At 45.1% G+C, this 19780-nt stretch overlaps 1 long non-coding RNA gene across 1 annotated transcript; it reads left to right on the top strand.

Moving 5' to 3' along the window:
* The first annotated feature begins 249 nt into the window (after nt 1–249).
* Nucleotides 250–18222, top strand: LOC125714827 (uncharacterized). The gene is made up of 3 exons (XR_007383863.1): nt 250–392; nt 590–770; nt 18144–18222. It is a non-coding gene; the product is annotated as an uncharacterized LOC125714827 (long non-coding RNA).
* The last annotated feature ends 1558 nt before the right edge of the window (nt 18223–19780 follow it).

The following is a 19780-nucleotide window of genomic DNA, read 5'->3' as shown; positions in this document are numbered from 1 at the left end:
CAGCACTTGACTAGGTATTTTGTACTACAATATCGGTGTGTGATATTAATTAAGCTCGATTTTGCTTAGCGACATTCACAGAGCTGTTTATTGACTGTTAAAATCTTTAACACTGACAGACACGTCTCCTCGGAGTGACAGATAAACTCACGCTCATGTTGTTTGTCATAATTTTATTCGATTTAATTTCCCCCTAAAAATGCATTTAAAGGCGCTATCAGCTGCGCATAATTATCGCCCTGAGATTGCCTTGGCTGCAGCCTTCTCCAGATTGCGTCCACGTCTCTTCCCTAGCATGCGGGCACTTCGGCGGGCCATACGAGCGGCAGGCTAGCTTCCGCCGCCGCTCGCCATCTGCTTGAAGCCCGCGGACAGGAGCACTATAAGCTGCGGTGAGTCTCGCCGACGCTCGCTTTCCCGTCTTCCGGAAAACGGAGCCCAGCACGTGGTTCGCCATTTGGAGAGCGGGTTCCTATTTGTCCTGAGAGGATCTGGTGCAGACGCCTCCCTTTCGTGACTGAAACTGTATATATATATATATATCTGGTATGTACAAATATATGTGTTTTTTGGCCGGTAATCGCCGCAGGTTTTGGCGTCTCCCACGCGTGCGAGTCGTAGACATGCACGGCAACCGACCGAAGATGAAACGTGGCACAGACGTCGGCCGTCTCCCATCAGCGCTGAAGGAGCCGTCAGGTTTTTCCCAGGAAAGCACAGCGACGCATGGATGGCCAGCCTGCGCCGCTGTTAGTCAGCGGAAAATACCGGTGTGTGCTCCGTTTACCTGCCTTGCCACCTGGCGTTCTGCGGGACGCTGCGTGAGATACGCCCACTTAGAACCGGCTCATAAGGAGGCAGATAAATGAAATGTATACGGGGGGAGGGTCAAATGACACGTGTAATAAAATAGTGAGTGCGTTAAAAGAATCCTACTATATTTACTAAACACACTCCATGGTATTTGCATACATTAGGTATGAGCATAGCCAGGATGCTGGCTCACTGTACGACATCCTCAATGCCTATATAATTATGGGTGTGTGGGATTATGCAAAGTGGCACAGGAACAGCCTAATAAGATTTGTTGAAGCTGACAGGGACTGCAGTAGGTAACAATATGCGATCATTTGGAAGGGTTTGCGTTATGCCTGCTGTGTGTGAATTCATATGTTGCTGTGATGTTATTAAGCGGCACAGACTAACAACTGCCAAATCCCTCTGAAATAAATTATTTAAAAAAAGACCGCGATGGGAGCAAATAGATAATTGAATCTCCTTTCAGAGGTATGAATATCTTGCTTTCAAGATGCCTAGTTTGGTTTAATTAGTTATTTTTTTTCAGGTACTTTAGGTAGTAATTAGTATTGGGACAAAGACAAACAGTGTTTTGTCTGTATTTTTCACAGAAGAAGGTTTGTTGTGTATGATCTTATTTTTGGAGCCCTTTGATCAGAGACATAAGTGACTCCACCGTCGCTCCCCGGTTTGACGGGGATTTGGGGGGGGGGGGGGGCATTGTGGAGGATTCCTCACTGACACACCGATGAAAACAGGAGATATTTCACCCCACTGCTTGTGGAGGAATTCGCTGCAGCATGTAGCTGAGGCAGGAACACTGCGTGGTAGGTGCAGCCATTCGAGAGCCCATGACAGCTGGTGCCCGCGCCCGGCAAGTAATGAGGGTCTGTTTTGCGGCCGCAACCGTGGTGAGAGTGCCGGGAACCGCCGGGGACCGCCGGCACATCACGTCAATGTGTCCGGTGCCGTGCCAATGACACGCTGCTATCTGGACGTCAGAGTCTTACCTGGGAAACAGGTGGCGGGCTCCGCGTTTTAGGGTCCGGACCCCTGACTAAGGGCTGTCCCAGTCACTGTGAGGGATTATACAGCTGAACAGAACCTGTGTGATACATGAGTCATTCTTGTGATATGGGTCAGCTAGGCTATAAAAAACAAGAAAAATCCTTTTGAAATTTTCTGCAAATATCTGCAGGAATCTCATGCATGGTTTCAGAGCGAGGAGAATCGGTGTCCTTCCAGCTGACGTTGTGCCAGGCAGCTTGTGAAAGGTTCGACCCTCACTGCTTTCACAGAATATGAACCCAAATGTTTAAAATCTTTTTTTTTTTTAAGTTTGGGGCAAGGTTAACATTTGCTGTTTCCCTCCGAAAACCGCTGAGAGACCTCGGAAAATGTCGAAACAATTCCGTCTGCATGAAGCGTTCGCCAGCGGTCTCTCCATCCACAAATGGTGACCCCGGCACTTTGAGGGATACAGCGCTGAACGTTTGTTTTCAAAGAAGCTGTCATCTCTGATGCCCGCGAACGCCGGCGAAGGCGACAGACTGGCCGTTGGTGGAAGAGGAGAGGGGATTGTGTTTCCCAAAGATGCCCTTTAAAACTCTCCTCTGTGGCTAATTATGAAAGCAACACATGCAAAGAGCGGATTGAGTTATTCGTTGACCTTGGGGGGTCGGCCGCCTGAACAGCCAGCAATTATCTGACGCCTGGCAGAGGCTCTTTCCGATTGAGTTTGGCGTCTCGCTGCTGACGGCTAAACATTCAGTGGCGTGAAGTCAGCACTGCGAAAGTCTCTCGCCGTTGCCAGTAACCCCAAGCTACGCGTAAGGGGCTTCTCCTTGCAGCTTCCCGGGGCCACTGCTTTATCAGGTGACATCACTTGCTTTTAAAGTTACCAGGTCTGTTGGTTAGCGCTTTAATTTTAATTACAAATATTCATTGCCTTGGCTAGTGCGTTTAAAGGCATCGCCCGGCCCCTATAGGATTCCTCAGTAGCTGTGCTGGCACTGGACGCTACTGCCGATGCTACGACGTTCTAGCCAAGCGGCACATGCCTTCTCTTTGAGCTCGCATTATGCAAATGGCCTCAGGGTGCCATAGACCGCATGTAAATGGAGAACATGAGCTCGTCTGGATGAAATTACAACCATAAATCTGATCAAGGCTGTCCTCATCATCTCAGCAGCGGGGAAAGCGTGCCTGTTTGTCCTCACATCGCCGATGTTTCCTTCATTCATCAAGCTGGTGTGTAAGTAAAAACCTGTCAGAGATCTTCATTTCTGAGAGACGGCGAGCATTGATTGTAAAGGGAATTACCGACGCCTTAGCAAAAGCGTAATAAATGTGGACACTTTGCTTTGAAATGACATAGGCATGCTGGCACACAGGTCTGTTTTTTTGTGTAGATACATCACATACATTTCTGTCCATTCATTCATCCACCTGCTCACTCAGCCATGCATCCATCTTCCATAACATTTTATCCAGTAAGTGAGCCTTGACCCTCTCCCAAGAAGCAAAGGGCATGTGCCTGGGGAGACTCTGGACTGGATACCAGTCCATCACGGAGGTTCGGTGACATTCAAGAAGGATCAGTATTTGAAATCCTCACCTTGGACTAATACCAATGGCCGGTTCTCTTTAAAGATGCAGAAGCTGGTTTTCTACTGCTACATGCCCAGATCATACAGAGGTATATAGCAGAAAGCAGATTCCCCAGTTATGCGAGCATCTTCCCATGGTGGCATAGGAATACAGCGTTAAAATGAAAGTAGAAGGCCGTTCGGTTGTGGAAGCAGACTGTGTAGCGCTGAAGGAACTGGCTGACAGTCAATGCAAAGGCCTCGCGATGTTTATGTATTTCCACAGTTTGCTGCTGTGCCCTATTTCACAGTCTGCCATTCTTGACCTCGGAGTAAAGAACCTAACCCAGGCTGTGTCAGTAAACATGTCAAGCTGGATTAATAACTATAAATTGCTGTTCATTTTAATAATGGACTTGGGTGTATTTGTCTTTGCTGTTCAAAGACGGGAGAATGGCATTGTGGGAAGTGAGATATATGAAGTCCCAGGAGGGGGCCTCTCTTGAACCAGGTACCTAATGCAAATTCCTTCATAAGCAGCCGCCTAAATAAAACTGAAAATGCATGCTGGGTAAGTTCTTTGAATAAATATGCCTGATAAGCATTGCTGTGGAAGCATCAAAATGATCGTTTTAAATTTTGAGGACCTCTTGGGCTGAACGCCACCCCCCTTCCCCCCCAAAGCTCTTGAAAGTGGTTTTCAAGAGAGCTCCAGCTCGTCGAGAAGCCTTCAAAGCCAATTTGACACAAACACCCAAGACCTGCCCCAGCAGGGCCGCAAGTGCATCCCGGCAGACGTGTAAACACGATGGCGGATACATTTTTCATCGTCCAATCCGTAACAGCATATGGGCGTTATGTGTCACAAATCAAATTTACATGGATTCCCTTTAATGAACCAAGCTGGGAGCCCCCCCCCCCCATGTCTCCCTTAAGCAAACCTCACTGTGCTGTAAACAAGCCCAATAACAGAAGCAAAACTATTGGTATCGTTGATAGATATGTCTGTCATTTTTCCCCGGGATTTAATATGAACCAGAAACAGCCAGAAATAAAGATGTTCAGAAGGTGGAACTTGGATTTATTGAGAGGGAATTGGTTTCTTTAGAGCCCCGCGTCCTTCCTTTGACACAAAATCAAAATGGCCGTTACTTCTCATTGCCTTAATTTATGTTTTATGATACTTTTACACTTTTACATAGTTTGCTTAAAGTATAAAATGGTCCTGGGTCCTCCACCGCATTGACCCCTCGGTTTTAATCATGGGGTTCCGCATGGCTTTCTGTCATTGATGCCCTACGTTCCACCCAAGACGTGGTTCCACAAAAGGGTTTTTTGGAACGTAAAGGTTTGTGGTGGGTGGCGATACGTGTCTTCGGCAGCTGCGGACAGATAGTGTTGATAGCGATTCTAGAGAAAATTCCCTTCTGTTTTAGTTATCGGTCACAGAAACATATTTACACTTGGAAAGCCTCCGCCCTCCATGCTGCCCATGGACATTCATTTCTTCTTTCCCGCTCACAGAGGGAGGGAGACTGTGCCTCCCCTTACATGGGTTTGCAGTACTCTGATTCCCGGCACAGAATGAAAGTTAGCGCACACAAGTCACTGTTATGCATTTCCTTCCCCATAATTTATTGTCTTTGCCTGATAGGAAATTGCCTTCCCTCTACATATAGATGCGCCTGATTCATCCATGCCTCTTCAGTCCATAATGAACCTAGATATAACGTGTCGATATAACTGTCAATGTAAATAACAGTTGTTAACAAAGGGAGGGTTAGCAGAAAACATTTTCATGTATTTCTTTGCATCTGAAATGGTTGATTAGACATAATGAAAACAAGAAGTCTGGTAGGCAAATTTACAAAAGCCCCTTTTCATGTCGTTCAGAAAAGTCATTATTATTGATGCGAGTGCCTCTCCTGCCGACTCCGGTAGGTATATTAAAAACATTCAAGAAAGTTGAAACATCCATCCCAAGCAAAAGCATCCAAGCATTAGATGCTAAGCGCAGTCCTGCAGTGATCGACTCTCTAAATATGTCACGTTCTCACTGTGATGAGGAGGACTTTGCGTCGGCTGGCTCGGTTTGCCGCCGCACACCTGTGAGCGCCTCCTACAGCCCTGTCAGGTGCCCGCGGGCTGCCTGTCGGCTCCAGTGACAGCTGCACTGATTCTCCAGCTGGCACCAGATGTCCTGGATTGCGTAGTGTGACCTGCGGTGTGTAAAGAAAGCACCAGGCTGGGCTACAGTGGGCTGGGGGATGTATGCTTTTCCTTTGGGACGTGGAGATAGGTGCATGTGGCATCAGATCCACAACCAGAATCTACGTCTCAGAGCAAGGAGAGAACATTATAGCCAAAGCTCCTAGCGGTCAAAAGGACTAAATTCATTACCCTTGCACAATGATTGCCTACAGTCAAGTAAATACTCAACATCTTCACCAATGCTTTGTATTTTCTAAACATTGTACTTTCCAACCATCTTGCCTAAGTTTCTGTACTGTTCTGGTAGAAGGTTCCTGTAATCCTTGGCTTTTAATCTAGCATGAGGTTGTTCTTGTATCTGTATGTGTTAATTTAACTTCTGCATATTTTTTTTATCAATTGTACATCACTTTTGTCAACCACAGTTGTGCTTTATAAGTAACATTGCCTTGACTTGATCCTGGATGCAATCCTAGGATGAGATGCTAGTCTGTTGAAGAGAATATACTAAGGGGCACTGATTCATCTAATCAAATGTTCTCCCCACAAATGCAGCGAGAGCATGGAAACTCCACACACACCCACAACCCAGGAGGTGTATGAACAAAGTGCCTCTGAACCACTCAGTTTGAGATTACATAAATGAGTACCATTTAAACATGCCAGAGTAGTGGTTTTACCAGGATGCCATTCTCTGGTGGATATTTGGGTACACTGGGTTGTATCGGATTGTATTGGAGGCTTTGGGGCTGCCCCTGGTGTGTAAAAGCTGTAAACCTGGGAGGAGGGGTGATGGCGATGGTAAAAGTTAATGACCGGATCCTCCCTTGCCTGCCCCTAGCCTCACCTCTCTATCATAGGATACAAAAGAAGAGTCTTAACTGCAACACTGTAACAGGGACATGGGAATGCTGATGTGCTTCAGAAGTATGCATGATGGGAAGATGAAATTTACGTTAAATTTCTCGTTACGTTATCTATTGTGGGCAAAGGTGTATATATGGCGTATCGGGCACCAGCAGCCAGGCCAGTGGGCAGGATGATCGATTTTCTGGACATCCCCGCGCGGTCACACAGCTGCATCATTATCAGCGGTCAGAGCAGCTTCCTCACGCCCTCTTCGCAATTAAGGGCGTAAATACGATTTTTGATTTAATGCGGCGCTTAATTGAGGAGACACGCTTGAACGGACATAAGGTCGCTTATGCACGGACGGCTAAATCGCTGACAGATGCCGTGACCTTGTGCTATGAGTTCTGTGGCGGGGCACTACCCCCACGCTCTTCCTCACTCCGTATCTTCTCCTAGAACCACAAAGTCGCGTGTAAGTGGCATTTATCAGGAGAAGCAGGAAAAGCCAACTTCTGTCAGATCATTTGATTTCCAAACTCAGTCGTTGCCATGTTACGGGTTGCTTGGCGCTGGCAGCGCCCCGCTATCACCGTGCGCTGAACGGCAGCCAATGCATTCGATTATTCGCATCAAAGCTGGCTCCGAGATGAAGGAGGCTTTGCTACTGGCAAACCGTTAGAACATATGAATTTTCCCTTTTGTTCCTCTCGTCGTGAGCCAGGCCCAAATCTCTGAATGCTTGTGGCGGATTTGGAGGCCCCGTCTGTGAAGTGCATTCGTGGCCGAGGTGAAGGACCCATAAAGTTACCTCTAGAGTGGGCCGGGAGATCCGAGTCGATGCTCGAGCCTGATAGTGTCTCACGCAAATAAACCAATAAAGGGATTCTGCTCGCCACAAGCCGCCAAAGCACTTTGTCGTCCTTCAGAGTGAGATATCCATAAATGCGGCGAAGAAAGTCCATCCACAGCGCTGAAAGCCGTTCAAGCCTCCCAAACCACATCCCGCTTCTGGGCTGTCGGATCAAGAGGCGAGTTTCTTCCCCCTGTGGACGGCGTCTCCGGCAGAGCTTCTGGGGCCGGAGTCACTCGGGGTCTGGGTGCTAAATTATTTGGCATCCCATAATTACGGAACGTATCGAGAAGAGCAGCTTGTGAACTTTTCCATTCCGAATTCCTTTAAATTATTGATGAGTGCACCTGTCTCTTTTCAGCTCTTAGTGATTGATAGCAGGCAGTAATAGGGCACTGATTAATACCTACTTCAAGACTGTTATGTGAAGGGAGCCACAGTTATTATTTACATGCTTAGAAAAGCTTTTATCCAATCAACATACATATCTTTTTTACATGTATTGCTCTAGACAGCTGGATACTTTACGGAAGCAATTCATGCTCAAGGGTACAACAGCAGGCTTTTTTTGGAGTTCTTGAGCACTTAAGCATCGCGCCACCACACCATCTACCAACAGCACTGAAATTAACACCCCTTTCAGTTTCATAACTACTAGACAATTACACTATAAAACACCATATCCGTGTGGTTCATTCAGGTGGGGGTCACAGTAACCATGAATATTGACAAACTGAGTGATTAATTCAGACAGTAAACCAGGTATGTGGGCCTACATTCGAGCATATATAATGGACAGTACTTTATCAAAACTGCTCTGAATACATTAGTACGTTATTGCCCTATTGGTGGCTGTAGTCATGAGCCACGATTTAAATTAGCATATTCTCTTAGCATCATCCAATGGCGTAGCCCGATGGGATGGAATGGGATGGGCCCAGTGCTGCCCACACTGCAGACTGGTGTTTGGATATATTCAGATTAAATGATGATGCATGAGACCAATAAGACACAGTGAGTCATGCCAGGGAATATGAGCCACAACAAACAGCATCATTACATCGCAGGCTTTTCCTCCTCTTACTTTAGAGCCGTCTTTCCCAATCCTGTTGTCGGCCACTCCCAGACGGTTCATGGTATTGCTTCCTCCCAGCTGCCTACCAAAAATGTGGACCATGTGTGGGTCCCCGAGGACCGGGTTGGGAAACAGCGCCTTAAAGTAACAACAGTAACACTCTACAAGTGTTCACTGTTGTGGGACCTTCTGCCTAATGGCCAGTCTGCACAAGGTTTCTTCATTAAAAACATACTAGTACATTAAGCCAGCAATGACGACGGGCCCAATTACCTTTGGCACTGCTGCCGCTCTTCCACTAGTTGCACAAATTAATAATTGCAGAGGACTGGCATCCTGTTGAAGGTGAGAACATGCCGCATGCCGAGGACGTTCTCTCATATGCTCCAGACTGATCGCCAGCCTGGATGGGAGAAGAGGCCATAGAAATATGAAAAGGGCTAGATGGAAGGATAGGCATGCTTTAGTGAAGAAGCACTTCGCAATGAAAGTACATCCCCCTCCGGAGCGAAAAATGAACACGCTTATATTTCAAGCAATGATTAGATTGATATAGAAAATGAAATGAATGAAGCAAATGGGGAAAAAAGACATGTGGTTCGACTTTGGGTTACTTAATTTTCCAGGGGCGACTATTCTGCCGAGCTGACAGCTGTCAATACAGTTAGTATAGGTTCTGTGTTCAGCCCCCTCCCCTACAAGCTGACACTGTCATCTAGGTCCACCTCACACTGGAGAGTGGTATCTCCTTCGTTTGCCTGCATTAGCTGCCTAAGAACGTCGTCACTCTGATGAATCACACCGCCTGAGTGATGTACAAACACTTCCGGTGAGATTTATTAATGAATCTTTAGGGCAACGGATCCGATTAAATGCAGCTAATGGCTCTGCCAAATGTCCGCGATATGAGCGATTTACACCCAGTGCTCCATCGCTGGGGTGCTGTCGTGCCCCCTCTACTCGGAGACCACTGTCTCCCACTAAGGATGCTGGGTGGGGGGGGCGAGGACAATGTCTGTGCATCTCCCATCGGCATGGCCACTCAGGAGGAATTTTAAATTGTCACTGTTTGCAAATGCTTCCGGAAAGAGCCAGTCTACCCTAAAATTAATACCGTTGAGATAAATTAAAGCAATAAATTACTGCTTGCGCTTTAAAAAGTGATCTTGAATTACACTTTTCCAAATGCTTTTAAGAGGAGCGATTAAGAAGCATGGCTAAATTGTTTAAGCAGCAGGCCCCTGCAAAGCCCACAAAGAAGAAAGACTTAGCATAGTCTAGCACTGCACACAACAACAGTTATTATATATGAAAATACATAAGTGATCATTTCCTTAGCAGGAACCAGCTTCCTCTTCATGTGTCATTTTATAGCCTCTGCATTTAACCTTGCAGTTGTTTAGCTTAAGCTCTGCTGCTGGAGGATGGAGAGGACAGCACGTTTTCACGCTGCAGCTCGAAATCAGCAGCGCTTTGTTTTCACTCCGCGTGCAGCGAGGCATTATGATAATGACATCATCAGACTGATAGCCATTCTCCTTGTCACGCTAGTCACTATCAGGCCCTAAATGATATTTAAATGCTTCTGAAATCAGTTAAATTTGCTAAAAGTAGGTCAGAAATGTGGGAGATACAGTCCTACTTAATTAGTCAGATATAATAAAGCTTCCTTGAACATTAAAAAAAAGAGGATGAACTTTGTGGTATCCCTCGGCATTCCGGAGCCTTGTCCCTGAAGCTGACCGTCCATCCCCTCCCCTCTTAGTTCCGGTAAACACGGCGCACCTTCCCCGCTCCGATTTGGCATGGCTACGCATATCTCTTGTCGCATAAATTAGCTGGCTTGACATTCTTATCTACAGTGCCGTGCATGTTTTTATTTGTATTTTTTCTCCCCTGAACCCCTTACGCTCTGCGAGGTGTACGAATGAAAAGAATAATTGATAACTTTAATTATGCTATAATATCGTTGAAATTGTCTTTTAACTCTTGCCTTTTAACTGCCTTTAGTATTTTTTTTTTTCTTTTTTCCAATGATGCTCTCCGTCGTCCTGTTGGATGATTGAAATAGATAGGTCTGCTTTCAATCTGCAAGCTTCAGTGGGCTTGGAGACGACGCTAACAAAATCGTAGACCACTGCATGAGACCCTTAAAGAATTTAAAGCGAGTAATTCTTCGAGACTTTCCCATTTAGATCTGGAGACAGAGACGGCTGGGAGCTAATTAAAGGTTGCGGTTTAAAGTACCATGTCCAACAAGATTCACCATGTCTGCACCAAGAGGCCCACAGCACAGACAGTGACCAACCTCCTTAGTTCTTCTGCAGCACACACACCTCTCCCATCACTGCCTGCCCTCCTCAACCTCTGCATGCTATAATCATCTCTGCAGTTATGCATGTGGCTAACGACGCATTCCTGAAGCTGAACGCTGCTGTGTACAGAGAATTAGCGGGTGCTAAATGAATGTGGAAGCAACAGTGTTAATCATCTCGTTATCCATGCATAAATCAGCCTTTATGGAAACTGAGTAAAATAAATCATATATCAACATATATCTGTATGTAAAACTACAGTCCATTACCAGCAGCATTAATACACTGGTACAGTGACACAGCAAATTATCTAAAGAGTAAATCAATCTTCGGTTTTCATTCTCGGTCAATGAAATAATCAGTCCAACACAAGGCCCACTTACTGAAGGTACTGTATTAAAGTGGCAGCAGAAGATTACCTGCATTGATTGTCAAGCTTCAGCTTAACCCATAAGGTGCCAGCGACAATGCAGTTATAGCCTATATTGGTATTTTTATGTTTTAGTTTTCTGCCTGTGTGGCACAGATAAAATAATCTGTTTCAGATGGAAAATGAGCAAGACACAGTGTTTGGTACATATTCATAAAATTAATTTCAGTAATATAACATGTGTTAAATAATACACGTATTTTTTGGTGTTTTGTAATGGGCTCAGTGTACTTATCCTAATTGGAATTTAGGTTGTCATACAGGAAGAGCAGTTTGAAGATATTATTAGGTGAATATAGAGTTCAGAACAACGTGCTTAAAATTAATTTCTTGTAAATGTGATATTCAGGGTATGGGTGAGTATGCTAAAACCTTTTTAAATAGGAATATTTAAGTCAGTAATGAGTCAATGATATTTAACGTGTGTCACTAATATAATCCTTTCCCCGATTTAAGGATTATGTTTTAGGGATTATGCCTGATATTACGTAATATCGTCATTATTTACAGAGAAGTAGGTACAAACAATTTTACATTTGAAATGAGGCATGAATATGCAAGCGAGAGTTATTCCTGTAATCCGCTGCCCCTGAAAGTTTGTCGCGAGCTTGTTGTCTAGTCTGAGCATGAAATAGTGTCATCTGTGTGACTCCATCCATGTAATTGCATTTGCAGAATTAAACCCGGATAATTTTTACAAAATTATATTGTGACTGACAGACTCAAATGATGTTCCTGGAGAATGTATCACCTGACAAGTAATACATACAAACTCTTTTGGTCAGAATTTGAACAGTTTATTTTTTTCTTCAGAATACCCGACTCAATGGTGCAACAGGTGACGTGTTAAATGGGCCATCAGTTGCTAAGTAACTATTTTTTTCTGCCCTATTGGATGTAGTGCTCTAATTGTACTACAGTTCACCAAATATCTTGAATTCTCATAGATTCAATAGGTATTCAGTGAAGCAAAGTAAAGGACATTTCAGTAGTCTTTCAGACCGAATTAGAAGGTGCGTTGTTGCATAGAGAGGTATGAATGCCTACTAGAGTAATGACATTTTCCTTTGAGACAAGGTCATTGATTACCACCACCCCCCCACCAAATGGACACAATAAATTCAAAATCAAGCTGATTGTGGAGGGCTGTGAATCCTGATGTTGCATTTAGAAGGTTTGAAGATGTCTACTTTTTGAAGGATAGGTTGACATGACTTATTGTAAAGGGAAGAAAGCATATTTGTTTTAATTTTAGAATCAATTTAGTCATAGTGTACACTACAACCCGATTCTGATCAAGTGTACACGTCCATGTACTGCCAAAATTAAACATAAATTCAAAAACATTTATATGCATAGTCTTTCCAGTGGATTAGGCCTGGATTTCCACTTAATATCCATTTCATACCTTCTAGTAGTTATGAATTCAACTTTTGTATTTTCATTTTTCATGGAAGCGTTTTTCATTTTGCAACAATTCTTCTAGCTGGTTATCACTTACTTTTGAAATAAGCTGCATGCATATTAGTCAATGCCTTCTCCTGTTAGGTTGATTAATTGTTCCACACCTGAAGCTGAATCACTGATTAGATACAGTATTAAACAGGCATACATATGATACATACAGTACATACAAATCAAATGTGTTGTTTGACTGAATACATGTAGATATGTCAACATGAATAATACATATATATGTGCATGTATATATTACTCTGTAAGTTCGATTGCTATTTAAAATTGTAGTAAATAGTGCTGCAAAGCTTGCAGGCACGTTTAACCATTTGCTGAATGGCTTCATAATCCTTGCATATCCCCCTCGGGTGCAAGGCGGTCAATTTGTTACCGGGACGACGTTCCCCCCGAGGAGATGAACAGGCCTTCAACGCAACACCAATGCCACGGCCTTGCGGGAGATGAATCTTTGATGAAGGCGAAATTAAAACTCTGCAAAGGGGGGGGGGGAGGGTGGGGGTAGTGCAGTGGGCTGCTGGGAGAGACAGAAATTGATGTTCTCATGAGTCTCAGGGCTGAATACAGAGCTGTCATAGAAAGACACAGAGCTGGGAAGGCAAGCAAAAGAGCCACAGCGTTTCGGTGGGACGTACTTGGAAGGGACAGCGCCATTCTGCTGCTTGCAGGGAGGGTGAAACTCTCCGCATCGCTGTTCTGTTTTCTCGTCTAGCCAAGACGCAGACCACTAGGAGCGCAAATCGGAGCTCCCAAAACCACTGTCCGTAACCTGATTGAACAGCATCTGGAGGCTCGTGGCTATAAAAACACCATCACCGTGCCCCGTTTCCGATCTGCTTACCTTTCCCCCGGAGTGGAATGAGCCAGCATACGCAGGACGCAGCTCTCAGTAATGAGGCCTCTGTGATCCTGTAACTGCGTGGATCCCCAAAGCCTGTGTTCAGACCATCTGTCTCCTGCCCACCTCCTGCGCACCTCCTGCGCATCTCCTCCGCCAATGCTAGGAGGGGTTCCCGTAAACCGATGACCACGTGGAGGGACACCGAGCCTAACGAGGGGACTTTTGTCACCGTGAATCTGCCTCCTTGACACCGGCTCAGCAACAGGTCCAGTCATTGTGGGAGGGGGAGGGGGAGTCTCCAAACATGCAGAAATCCATTTCACGCCCGTCGCGGGTAGCAGTGCCATCACATTAGCAGGTTAAATATTTTTAATCAAATATTGAACTCTGAGAGCCTTTCATTCCTGATTCCCCTGCACCACCCCATTACTTATTGTAAATGCTCTGAAGTCAAAATCAATTTAACTGATTTCTGGTCCACGTTCATGAATCAAGTTTTATACGCACCTTGGGAGCCTTTCGCCGTTCCTGAAGTCGAATGGATTCTGCAGAACTGGCAGTTCTCTGTCAAAGTTTGTCTCCTAATTGGGCATCAGGTGGCATTAGGTGGGAGCGGATGCCATTAGGTGGCCGAGCAGTTGAAGTATTTGTAGCATTGGCCCTCAGAAATGGCCCCGCCTTTGTATACTTTGAGAATAGTGGGGAACTGCAATGTGTGCCAATTCAATTACTCACATAAGAAATCAAAGTCAATAAATTACCAACTCCGTTTTACCGGACTCTAAAAACATGACATAAAGGAGCAAATACAACAGCCTCCTTCTGTTGATGTCTGCGGATACTTTCATGTCCACACGGTGTGCTAATCTCAGCATCACCCTAGTACCCCCTGCTCCCCCCGCTTGTCTGTCCGCTAAGGACATCCCCCGCAGATTCATCAATCGGCTTCCTGCTTTCACGAGGCCAGATAACATTGTAGGTTCCTTTAATTGCGTGTTCAGGGAGGTTCCAACCCTGATCGCAATTGAAGCTCTTCTGATGTTTTCTCTGCAAACGGCGTACCGCTGAGCCCAGGGTTCCGGAAGGTTCCGTGGCTACGCAGTAATATCAGCTGGCAGTCAGTCAGGCTGGGGGCCTCGACCAGGCAGCCTGGAGCCCCCGGCAATCGCTTTCATTGATTAAGACGGATGCGAGGCCCTGCTGAAGGACGCCTTCCCAAATAGAACCTGAAATCAAGACCATAGATAAATTGTACGCGCGAGACAATTTCACACCAAATTGATTGTCAGTTTAGCGTTTATATTCTTACCTGTCGCAACAAATTGTCTGGTGCCGAGTTTTATTGAGTGGTTTTGGGGGATGGATACCCTTCAGCATGGAAGTAGTGCGAAGAAACAGTCGGCGGCACTGTGCATGCCAGCCAGGCGAATATTGATCCATACTGCGTGACAACCTAAATCGCTCATAGAATTTTACCAATGCAAGCACGACATTGTAACACACTGCAAATCTATTTGACGAGGAGAATCCCAAGCACACCTATGATTGTTCATGACTTCATCCTTCTTCTTCTTTTTTTAAAAGTTATGACCATAAAATATATTCAATTTATCATCTGAAATGTCATTTTTACCTTATTCCAAATGAAAGCTGGAGCTGAGGTTGTAAGTGACATATGGATGTTGAAATCATAATGATCTTTCTTTTTGTGGAAATTCACTTATTTTACCCAGAAAATAGCAAATAAACAGAAATGAATCAGCACTTAACAGGGAGTTCTATGCCAAATAAGTCCACCTGGCATCCCAGAGATGAGTTAATAGATGAATCCTGGTCTCAGCAGAATAGCTGCACCTCCGCTGGTTCCCTGAGCATGACCCTTAAAGTCCTGACGTGCCCCAGGTATGCCAGATAAACAACTGACCCTGGTCTCAGACCTCAATGTGTATGTGTGTGCGTATGTCTCAAAGGAGAGCATGATGGGATACGTGAAGGGCAGCATTAATGTGCCTGTACTCATGGAAAATAAAGGATCATTTAATTTTCATTTTCAGTCGGACTAGGTAACAATAAGACAGCGTGACATAGCTAAATTGCAGATAGCATAGAACTGATAGTAGCAATTTACTTAAAGCTATATAAACCACATTCATAACAAATAATAATGCATTCATAAAGCATTATAAACATGGCTGTATAATGTACTGTATTATAATGGTCTGTATAACAATTAAATATGTTTTGTACTGCATTATGAAAGTATTTATAGTGTATTATAGATGATAGATTATAAATCATTCATAATGCATAATGAACACAGCTATAATGTGTTATGCCTTTTTTATAAACATTTATATCAATGTTTATAATGCTTTATGAATGCATTATAATGCATTATGGATGTGTTTCGAAATTACTAAAACCATGGCCTTAAGTAAGGTGCTGCCGAATTAACTGAAATAGAGAAGCATGTACAGCAGTTTCACTGATTTGGAAGTTAACGATACCATTGTGAGACAGAATGGGGAGAAACTGAAGATGATGGTAGTGCAGACCCATGTACAGACGTGTATGAAAGAGCAGAGCAACGAAACAAAACAGAGGAGAGAATCCCCAAGCTAATAACTCTTTAATCCTTTACACCAGCCTCATGATCCTTATTAAAAATTATGTGAGACTTAAATGTGAACGAGACGCAAATGTTGGCCAATCGGGCCGCGACCCCTCTCGCTGGAAGCTTTCCACACCGTTCTCCTGACCAGGTCACTAAGTGTCTTTGGACTGCTGCCTAGTGGCCAGTAAAATGCCTTTAATAAGATGATGAGCTAAAAGAGGGAGCATCCATCTCCAAATCAGACCCTGGGTAGCTCCGCTGTCACTGGGATAATAAAACAGTATGACCTAGTTGAACAGACCCCCAGAATCCATCGTCCTAAGAAAAATGATCAGCACCGTCTCTGCTCATTATCCATCATGGAGCATGCTCCAAAATTAAAGAAAGGTTAGAATTTATTCCAGAATGAGCCATCTGCTTTATAATTTATGGCGTTTTATTTTCGTTGTTTTTCCCGTCTCCTCTCCCACCCTCATACGATCGTACTGTGAGAGTAGCTGTCCACCGCTGACCGGGAATCTGTGGGCAGCTGATGTATTCTCTTCCAAATCAGGGCCCCTCCCACTCTTCTTTATTTTACTCCTCTGACTCACCTGGCATCATGCAGGGGATCAGAATACACAGGGCTGACACCTGACAGGCCGATAAACCTGCATACTCTGGCCAATTACTCCCTCCCTTGGCAGGAAGACAGCGGTTTTGTTTAGGTAAACGTCAGATTTGATCCACAATCCCAGCATTTGGGCTCACTCGATGCTTAGTCACTAGCTCCGTGTTTTTTAAATCTATTTTTAGCTATGAAAGCCGTTTTTTCAGGCCATTGTTATTGTGCACATTACCAGAGATCAAATCCAACTGGACTCCAGCTCATTTGCTGTTAGTCACTTTGTAACGCTCTCCCATGAGCTGAGATTGTTTTTGAAGGTCACCAGCACCCTGAGTAAACGCTGGCTGCTGATAATACCAAGGTCGGTTCTGCTACAAGGGCTGAAGCCAGTGCCCACTCATGTCATGAATCATGATTTCTAAAGGCCAGAATTCTGTCAGCCCGTCACATGACTCCGATTCACTCTATGCACCTTGGTCCCCGGCTTTTGTGGGGCCTTTTTTATGGATAACAATTAAAGACAAAAGTTTCTTTGTTCTCTTGAGGTATTGTATGCGGACACCCTGTTGTCGATACTCATGCCATCTCATTACTTAATTATTGGATAGTCATTAATTCAACCTGTTGTTGATATTCAGGCTGTCTCAATGATTAATGGCCAGGGAGTCATTAATCAGTTTCAAAAGTACAGAAATGTATTTGGTTTCATGTAAAAGAGGGTTTGTTCATAAATCAGTCATGGCATTGTGTTTTTTGTTTAATGAATACAATTTATTTTTCAAGTTTGACCTTATATGCATCAAACGAGTTACTTTATGCTGATCTTTCTAAAAGTAAATCCAAGATGGTAATAATATTTGATATTGAAAAATGGGGGCTACATATCGCATCATATGACAGCTTGGGCTCAGTGATTTAGGAGGTGTGTGAGAGAGGACATGCTGCGACCTCATACAACCAGTGCCATCCAGAAAGGTCACTTAACAAGCCCTGTATTCCGTGCCCCCCCCCCCCCCCACAAAAGTCAAACCCTAAGTGTACCAGCATGGCTGTTTATTAATCAAACAGAGATTTAATTGAACTGTTCACTGGAACCGGAATGCCAAACGTGCCAACCAATTAGCGTCCCTGGGTGGGAGGAGGGGAAGGACATTTTAGAATGACACCACTGACATTTCAGCAAACATTTCATCCCAAAGTGCATTTGGGGACATTCGATGATGGAGTGACCCTGTTTCGTTGTTTGTTCTTGTTTGGAACGAGCAATCGATAAAGTTTCGGATCATGAATTCCTGAAATACCTGCTGCGGTCGGCTGGTCGCAGGAGATGCCTGACCGCCTGACCGTCCTGTACTCGTTACTCTCGTCTCCTGCCCGGTCTCTCGTCCACGGGTCGGTCATAAATAGGAATGGTCGTTCAACGGACTCTGCTGGCGGAGCAGCAGTGTAGCATCACCGTCATCCTCACCAGGAATCCGCTTCTCTGCAGGGATGGACTGGTCCCCATACTCCCTCAATCCCCCCGTCCACTCGCCGTGAGGGAGAACACATCAGACATCAGATGGGACATCGGTTCCTTTGAAGCACTTCATTCCTTTCTGTAATATAAAGAAAAGAGCAATAAAAATCCCATAGGCATGAAACACGTGGTGTTTGTGTGGTCACTGTGTGCCTCTTTATAATTGGGACATCATTTCTACTCACACTTTTACCAGGTTGCTTGTGTTTACATGACCTGCCTGGGCCAAGCTGTACCCAGCATCACAGGGGGACAAACCACACTGAAATCCTGCTCTACTCCCTTCATACAAACTAATTACTGTACAGTACATGTGCTCAGCTTTATTTCCCGCTCCGCCTGTTCCGATAAAGCGTGTGGATGTATTGCAGTTAATAATGATAATATAGACAAAGATAAAATGAAATATTCATGCTCCCCTTGCCGAGGAGCAGCGTTTGTTTATTGGTTTGCAGTACTGCGCTCTCCTACTTGCTGCTATAATTATTCCGGTTCCATGACGGACGCTGTGGCTTTCAGCAACATGCACAGCAGCTGAATATTTCATTGAATAGTGCCTTTCTTAAACTCGCTTAAGGCGGCATGCAAACCACAGTTCACACTTTGAGCAGGCAACCCCTGAGCTCCTGTTCCTCCCTCCTACTGTCAATGCCACGCATACTGGGGGGAATCGAGCGTGGAATAGCTGCCATGTCCCCCCGGTGGCCTCGATCAAAGCGGCCAATGATCGCGGTGTAAACGTTGCGTGGCACTCAGTCGCTCAGCTATCCGCATGGTTGACCTCTCCGCCCCCCAACCCCCACCCCTCGCTCCCTTGGCTGTGACCCAGCCCTCCGCCTCACCCACCACGCCAGGGGACCCCCCCCCTACCAGTGCCCAGCAGAAGCCCACTTGTTAAATAGTCACATTTCCCTTCAAGATGCCCTTCAGCCTCTATTGTTCAGCCAGTTTAAAAATACATCAAAGGGCCAGTGTTAAATTATTATCAGTCTCCACCACGGTAAGGGTCTCTGGGAGCTCGGCTTGAAATATTAATGCCTGTTTTTATATATATATTTTATTTAAACAACTGTGCCCATTGCTCATTACAAAGTGAACCAGTAAAGCTAGGAGGAGCTCGACTGAGAACCAGCAAAGCTGGGAGGAGCTCGACTGAGAACCAGCAAAGCTAGGAGGAGTTCGACTGAGAACCAGCAAAGCTGGGAGGAGCTCGACTGAGAACCAGCAAAGCTGGGAGGAGCTCGACTGAGAACCAGTAAAGCTGGGATGAGCTCGATTGAGAACCAGCAAAGCTGGGAGGAGCTCGATTGAGAACCAGCAAAGCTGGGATGAGCTTGATTGAGAACCAGCAAAGCTGGGAGGAGCTCGATTGAGAACCAGCAAAGCTGGGATGAGCTTGATTGAGAACCAGCAAAGCTGGGTCTAATAAAGAGCCAGTCGGCTCATGAGGGCTCCTCTTGCTTCAGTGTCTACTGTAGCCCAGGAGTCCTGTTTATCATTGCATTTTAGTGTGAGAAAATGGTCCCTGGCGGCAGCTGGGTGTGACGCCTTGACCGCGAACTCACCTTCCTCCCAGAAGGCCCCAAACTGAGGTAATGGATCTGAGC

This window comes from Brienomyrus brachyistius, chromosome 19 (assembly GCF_023856365.1).
Source record: "Brienomyrus brachyistius isolate T26 chromosome 19, BBRACH_0.4, whole genome shotgun sequence".
NCBI classification, from domain to species: Eukaryota; Metazoa; Chordata; class Actinopteri; order Osteoglossiformes; family Mormyridae; genus Brienomyrus; species Brienomyrus brachyistius.
Note: the sequence above shows the minus strand (reverse complement) of the source record. Positions and strands in the feature narration are given on the sequence as shown.